The sequence below is a fragment of the Schistocerca serialis genome, chromosome 9 (genome assembly GCF_023864345.2).
Source record: "Schistocerca serialis cubense isolate TAMUIC-IGC-003099 chromosome 9, iqSchSeri2.2, whole genome shotgun sequence".
NCBI lineage: Eukaryota > Metazoa > Arthropoda > Insecta > Orthoptera > Acrididae > Schistocerca > Schistocerca serialis.
In genome coordinates, this window is record NC_064646.1 from 388,727,127 (window position 1) to 388,735,125 (window position 7,999).

The 7,999-nt window shown below is 45.4% G+C and overlaps 1 non-coding gene across 1 annotated transcript; it reads left to right on the plus strand.

The window, feature by feature from the left end:
• Nucleotides 1-7,679: 7,679 nt before the first annotated feature.
• Nucleotides 7,680-7,753, plus strand: Trnat-ugu (transfer RNA threonine (anticodon UGU)). Its single transcript has one exon. It is a non-coding gene; the product is annotated as a tRNA-Thr (tRNA).
• Nucleotides 7,754-7,999: the final 246 nt, after the last annotated feature.

Here is a 7,999-nt window from a genome sequence, read left to right on the forward strand (position 1 = left end):
ATGCCAGTCCTGAGCGGTCCATTCGGCTTGTTGTTGGGCCCATCTGTACGGCGCTGCATGGTGTCGTGGTTGCAAAGATCAACCTCAAGATGGACGTCGAGGGTCAAGTTGCACATCATGCAGCCTATTGCGCACAGTTTGAGTCGTAACACGACGTCCTGTGGCTGCACGAAAAGCGTTATTCAACATGGTGTCGTTGCTGTCTGGGTTCCTCCAAGGCAGAATCCGTAGGTAGCGGTCATCCACTGCAGAAGCATTGTGTGAGCGAGGCATGTCATCGACAGTGTCTGTCTCTCCACGTCCGAACAACATCGCTTTGGTTCACTCCGAGACCCTTGGACGCATCCCTTGTTGAGAGTCCTTCCTGGCACAATGTAGCTATGCGGAGGCGATCGAACCGCGTTACTGACCTTCTAGGCATGGCTGAACAACAGACAACACTAGTCGTGTACCTCATTCCTGGTGAAATGACTGGAACTGATCGGCTGTCGGACCCCCTCCGTCTAATAGGCGCTGTTCATGCATGGTTGTTTACATCTTTGGGCGGATTTAGTGACATCTTTGTACAGTGAAAGGGACTGTTTCTGTGATACGATATTCACAGTCAATGTCTATCTTCAGGAGTTCTGGGAACTTGTTTCCAGCCATTAATAGTGTTCCACGCGCGTTTTGTTACGAAGCAGGATGGAGTGTCATCCATTTTCACGGTACGTACGAACAGCGTGACAATCAGAGCACATGTAGAGCTTACAGTGACGCAGTAATAAGTACGTTGGACCTACTTCCAAGAACGGAACAATACCTGTGTACGAGTGCTACAGCTGCTGACCAATCATCGCGTTTGTGGTCGTTTACATCAGGCTTATTCTTATAATGAACGAAGTATAGTTCACGTTCGTAGTCAGTGAACTGTGCTGACCGAACCATTGCGCTGTTGCTGCTTTTCTACTGAAAACACAACACTCACCGCCTTTTTTTATACTGGCGAATCCGCCTATCATGTCTTCAATTCCCTATTACATAAGGCTGCCTCGATGTTTTTAATCAATCATCGGAGAGTATATTTACCGAATAGCTGCATGCTTCATGTTTTTGTTTAGCCAGTGTCACAGAGACGGCGAAAATAATTCAAGCCGCGTACGAGTTCTGAATAATTGTTATTTATATAGTTTATTGCCGGTCGGTGTGGCCGAGCGGTTCTAGGCGCTTTTGTCTGGAACCGCGCGGCCACTACGGTCGCAGGTTCGAATCCTACCTCGGGCACGGATGTGTGTGCTGTCAAATAAAATAAAAAAAAAAAAAAAAAAAAAAAAAAAAAAAGGTTCAAATGGCTCTAGGCACTATCGGACTTAACATCGGAGGTCATCAGTCCCCTAGGCTTAGAACTACTTAAACCTAAGGACATGACACACATCCATGCCCGAGGCAGGATTCGAATCTGCGACCGCAGCAGCCGCGTGGTTCCAAACTGAAGCGCCTAGAACCGCTCGGCTGCCACAGCCGGCTTGTGTGCTGTCTTTAGGTTAGTTAGGTTTAAGTAGTTCTAGGGGACTGATGACCTCAGATGTTGAGTCCCATAGTGCTCAGAGCCATTTGAACCATATAGTTTATTGTTAACTTGCACTAGTATGAGTTTCTATGTACTTGCGGTGCAGAGCCGAAGTGTGGAGCGTCCGGATAGCGCCTTCGGACGTCGTAACCAGTTTATTTCTGCAGCACTGCGTCTTCCCTCTGCTGTCGGCGTTGCCCGTAAGGTAATAAGTGAGGTGTGGGCTGCGGTCACCTTTCCCAACGACAGCTGGCCTTGTGGTCGTTAAGAGGAAATTACAAGAAGCCCTTATTTACACCCACAGTTTGTCTGCAAATACCAATTCGTAAGCTAAATCATGGTAAACTCAAGACTTTAAGGAAAGTGCATTATTTCCAGCACATCCTAAGCCAGCTGTTCGTATTATCACATGTGGCTGATTGTAGTGTTGAGGCACCGTTCTGTCGTATACGTTAAAATATCTTAACTGTCAACTACCTATAATTTCAACACCTCAACGAACCGCTTAAAGATCAGTCGCTACGTTTTAATCTACATTTGTCGTGTTTCACCTGCCACAACTTACTTTACATTTCTAGCAAATTTCTTTCTGTACTATCATAACAGGTCTACCCTGCGCTGTCGGCAACATCTACATCTACATTGATACTCCGCAAGCCACCCAACGGTGTGTGGCGGAGGGCACTTTACGTGCCACTGTCATTACCTCCCTTTCCTGTTCCAGTCGCGTATGGTTCGCGGGAAGAACGACTGTCTGAAAGCCTCCGTGCGCGCTCTAATCTCTCTAATTTTACATTCGTGATCTCCTCGGGAAGTATAAGTAGGGGGAAGCAATATATTCGATACCTCATCCAGAAACGCACCCTCTCGAAACCTGGCGAGCAAGCTACACCGCGATGCAGAGCGCCTCTCTTGCAGAGTCTGCCACTTGAGTTTATTAAACATCTCCGTAACGCTATCACGGTTACCAAATAACCCAGTGACGAAACGCGCCGCTCTTCTTTGGATCTTCTCTATCTCCTCCGTCAACCCGACCTGGTACGGATCCCACACTGATGAGCAATACTCAAGTATAGGTCGAACGAGTGTTTTGTAAGCCACCTCCTTTGTTGATGGACTACATTTTCTAAGCACTCTCCCAATGAATCTCAACCTGGTACCCGCCTTACCAACAATTAGTTTTATATGATCATTCCACTTCAAATCGTTCCGTACGCATACTCCCAGATATTTTACAGAAGTAACTGCTACCAGTGTTTGTTCCGCTATCACATAATCATACAATAAAGGATCCTTCTTTCTATGTATTCGCAATACATTACATTTGTCTATGTTAAGGGTCAGTTGCCACTCCCTGCACCAAGTGCCTATCCGCTGCAGATCTTCCTGTATTTCGCTACAATTTTCTAATGCAGCAACTTCTCTGTATACTACAGCATCATCCGCGAAAAGCCGCATGGAACTTCCGACACTATCTACTAAGTCATTTATATATATTGTGAAAAGCAATGGTCCCATAACACTCCCCTGTGGCACGCCAGAGGTTACTTTAACGTCTGTAGACGTCTCTCCATTGATAACAACATGCTGTGTTCTGTTTGCTAAAAACTCTTCAATCCAGCCACACAGCTGGTCTGATATTCCGTAGGCTCTTACTTTGTTTATCAGGCGACAGTGCGGAACTGTATCGAACGCCTTCCGGAAGTCAAGAAAAATAGCATCTACCTGGGAGCCTGTATCTAATATTTTCTGGGTCTCATGAACAAATAAGGCGAGTTGGGTCTCACACGATCGCTGTTTCCGGAATCCATGTTGATTCCTACATAGTAGATTCTGGGTTTCCAGAAATGACATGATACGCGAGCAAAAAACATGTTCTAAAATTCTACAAGAGATCGACGTAAGAGATATAGGTCTATAGTTTTGCGCATCTGCTCGACGACCCTTCTTGAAGACTGGGACTATCTGTGCTCTTTTCCAATCATTTGGAACCCTCCGTTCCTCTAGAGACTTGCGGTACACGGCTGTTAGAAGGGGGGCTAGTTCTTTCGCGTACTCTGTGTAGAATCGAATTGGTATCCCGTCAGGTCCAGTGGACTTTCCTCTATTGAGTGATTCCAGTTGCTTTTCTATTCCTATTGCAAGCGGGATGCACTCAGCCCCTGTGAGGCAAACTGAGGAGCTACTTGACTGAGAAGTAGCGGCACCTGTCTCGTAAACTGATATACGGCCGGGAGAGCGGTGTGCTGACCACAACCCCTCCATATCCCCAACCAGTGAAGCCTGTGGGCTGTGGATGACACGGCGGCCGGTCGGTACCGTTGGGCTTTCATGGCCTGTTCGGGCGGAATTTAGTTTTACTTTTTACCATCATAAAAACACGACAAAACGTAGCTTAGTATCATGGAAAGTTATCACTCTATGATGAGAATTAGAAAGGATCACATTTAAAGCTGTGCGTGTAGAATGATATTCTTCGTACACCGTCATTTTAATACTTCTATCAGGCAGGCAATAGCACATATGTAAGTAGACTGTTTAGGTTTTTATGTTGATAATGTCATGTAGTGCTGTGTATGAAAATCGCTGACTGCGCTGTGTGCAGTCTGTGGCTGGTTGGACTCATTGTTGGAATATTCGCTAGTGTACTGTTGGGTAGTTGGATGTAACAGCGCGTAGCGTTGCACGGTTCGAGGTGAGCCGCCAGCAGTGGTGGATGTGGGGAGAGAGATGTCAGAGATTTTGAAACGGATGATCTGGACGTGTCTCCGTCAGAAAAAGGAAATTTGTTTAATTGGATGTCACAAAAATATATATATCTCTTAACTACTATCGACCGTCTCTCAGACCGCTACTAATTTTTGTGTCTAGATATTTCTCACACCCCTGCAAAGCCAAATGGACTCTTCCATGTATCTTCCTATTGGCTGTCAAGCTACACGTGCCAGCATTCTTGCATTGTTGCTGCTCTTTGTTTCGTAATTATTAGCCTTGAGAGGTCTCACAGACGTACCATAGTGTTTGCGTGCCGCGTTTTTATTCATGCTACTGTTTCTCCACGGCGGGGAAAGCTGGACCTTCTGTGCAACGTGTGTTATGTGAGACAGATGTCTTCACTTGTAAGATGAGCTCCAGACACCGAAAGAAGAATTCGAAAATCGAAAAACGTGCACCTTTTGCCCTCCTCGTCTAAAGAGGAAAACAAGGTATCCATGTCAACAGTGTGGTGTTCCGATTTGTTTGGAGTGTTCCAGGAAGGTCTGCGTGAAGTGTTTGCAGGTGGAAATTGACTAAAGTATGATTCAGTGGCACATGAGAACGAGTATTTAGTTTTTACTTGTAATTTTAAAAGTAAAATGGTGGCAAAGTTTCTCCATTCATAGACTTACGGACTGAAATATTCGCTCTACATTGCAAAGTGAGTCGTAAACTGAGAGCTGACTTCGCACACAATTAATCGTAAGTCATGTTGAATTTTTCCACCTAGTTGTATTGCCAATTTGTAATATAATCCCTCTGGTGAAAATCTGTGTGTGAGTAGAGAGCTAACTATTTGCTGTTATTTTCGTAACTCATAAAATAAAAATTTAAAAAAATCAAATTTCTACAAAAGCCACCTCTAAAAAGTGTAATGAATGACTGGAAGTCAAGAAACTATATACTATATTCAGCAAAATTCTGGTTTGATATATAAAATAGAAATGCAGTCTGTGAGACCCCTCCATAGTAATTGTGTTCCTGTGAATGACCACAGTAGTTAAGGGATATATATATATATATATATATATATATATATATATATATATATATATATTATGACTGTTGAACGCTATTAAGGTAAATAAATTGTTTGTTCTCTATCAAAATCTTTCATTTGCTAACTATGCCTATCAGTAGTTAGTGCCTTCAGTAGTTAGTGCCTTCAGTAGTTAGATTAATGAAAGATATAAGTTATTGTTAGTCAGGGCCATTCCTTTGCAGGGATTATTGAAAGTCAGATGCGTTCCGCTAAAATATTGTGTGTCAGTTTAGTGATGATCAGAATAGGTAAAGAGCGAAATGTCTGAGTACGTTCAGTTCTGCTCAGCTGTTTGAAAATCAAATAACGTAGAAGTTTACCAGCACAATCATTCTTAATTATTCTAAGGGGACTTTTCCCATTCACCCCGTTTTCAACAACTGAAGCTGACGTAGAAGTGATAGAAAGCGCTTGTTACTGTCAGTGAACGGGGAACTACAGTACTGGCCAGTAAAATTTCACCATAAAAGCGGCGAACAGTAGACGTAACATGGGTATTAAATGTACACTGTCCAGTCACATTAATGTGACCATCTGGCAAAAGCCAGAATAATCACCTTCGGCAGTGCAAACTGTTTCTAGACGTGCAGGAGGTGTGTCAGTGAAGTTCTAGAAAGTAGCAACAGGAATGTGGAGCTATGCCGACTGCAGTGCCGTGGTCAGCTCAGCTAGGTTTATCGACTGAGGTTTCAAGGCACCAACAGTCCGAATTAAATAGTTTCACAGTAGCTCTATTGGGTTTAAATCAAGGGAGTTTGCTCACAAGGGAGTACGGTAAATTCATCCTGATGCTCTTAGAACCACACTCGTACACTGCGAGCTATGTGACACGTTGCATTGTCCTGCTGAAGATGCCATCGCTCTGAGGAAAAATAAATTCTGAGGAAAAATAAACTGCACGCGGGAGTCGCCAAGGATAGATGCGTACTTGTGTTGAACCGTTGTGAGTTCCATAATGACGACATCACCCAGGGAATGCCACGAAACCATTCCGCAGACCATAATTGTTGCAAGGTGTTTGCTTTCTCGTCCTACTCGCCTACGCACACCCGTCCGATGAGGCGTAAAACTTTACTCATCTGAAAAGTCCTCCTGTCGCCACTCAGCGGACTTCCAGTTGCGGTACAGGTGTGTAGTTCCAGCATTCGTCTCCGATGAACAGCTTTCAGCGCGGGTGGCTACTGCGGTGGCCCATACACAGCGACTTTCTCTGAACGGTCGTTGATGAGACACTGTTGGTAGCCCTTGGTTCATTCTGGTGGTCTTTTGCTCAACAGTTGCACGTCTGTTCGCCCGTACACATCTCTGCAGCCGTCGTTCTCCCCTGTCATCCATCGCCCGTGGTCCACAACAATTGGCTCGGCGTCGGTTTTGGAAAGCGCCATATTGACATCCACGGTATCTCGTATTTTAACCATGGCGCACGTGCATTATTTACAGACTTAGATCGACTGCAATGTTTTACGCGTGTGCCCCTCCCTCCCCCCTCCCGCCGCACCTCCTCCTCCGCTTCCCCCGAGACACTTTATATACGCTCCATTGCTAGAGATGCCACATGCCGTCTGTGAATGGTTATTCCATGTTGACGTCAAGGATAGACGGTAGCTACATTACTGTGACTGGATCGTGTACTATAGCATGAATATGCAAATGATTAGCATTTCAGCACAAACGCTCGAAGCAGATGGATGTAACGACATCTACCTTTTGTATACATGGACGTATAACACAGCGCGTTTCTCATTTAGAAATCGCATTTTAATGTTGGTTGCTTTTCAGAATCGTGTTACGCCGCATGTACGAAGGAGAAATGTCTGCCATCACGTGTCGCATTTCGACACTGACTGGATCGTGACCTGTCAAGAGGGTGGTTTATTGTTCCACCATACCGTTGCTCCTGTACGTCGGGACCCCACGGCTGTCATGTGAGTATGAAACAGAATGGTTCAGGACGGCCGTACGCAACGTCCTGCGCAATTATATGGGCCACACTCGAATAGCGCATGAGAGGTCAGAAATTCTGTTCGCTAGACCAAGCGGGATGGTACGTCACGTGGCTAGAGGCAGAAAATGGGCACGGACAGTGCGAGGACATCTACATCACGGACTGTCGACACGACGACCATTGTTCCAGCTTCTCTTGGCGCGGCAGCGAATGCGCACAGGTTGCCCAAACTCTTACGGGAATCGCCAAAGCGTGCGCGAGTAATGAGTGGGTGGGCAAATGTCTATAAGGTACAATACATATGTAGAATTGTGGACAGTTGGGAATGTGAGTCTCTCGGGAAGCGTGCAAGTGATAAGTACCTGCAGTCGCGCTATTCATCTGTGTCCTCGGTGGCTCAGATGGATAGAGCGTCTGCCATGTAAGCAGGAGATCCTGGGTTCGAGTCCCGGTCGGGGCACACATTTTCAGCTGTCCACATCGAGGTATATCGTCAGCAGCTGAGGTTGTCAGTTAGTCATCATTTATTCGTTACATTTCTGACGTTTTAAAGCCAATGGATGTGTCCTATCTTCGAGGTCTCCACGGAGACAAGATAATGCAAGATCAAATTTTGTACTTGCTGTCTTGACCTACCTCTATACATAGCGTGTTCCACTCCTTTGCTGGCCAGCACGTTCTGGAGACCTCTCACTCACTGAATAGA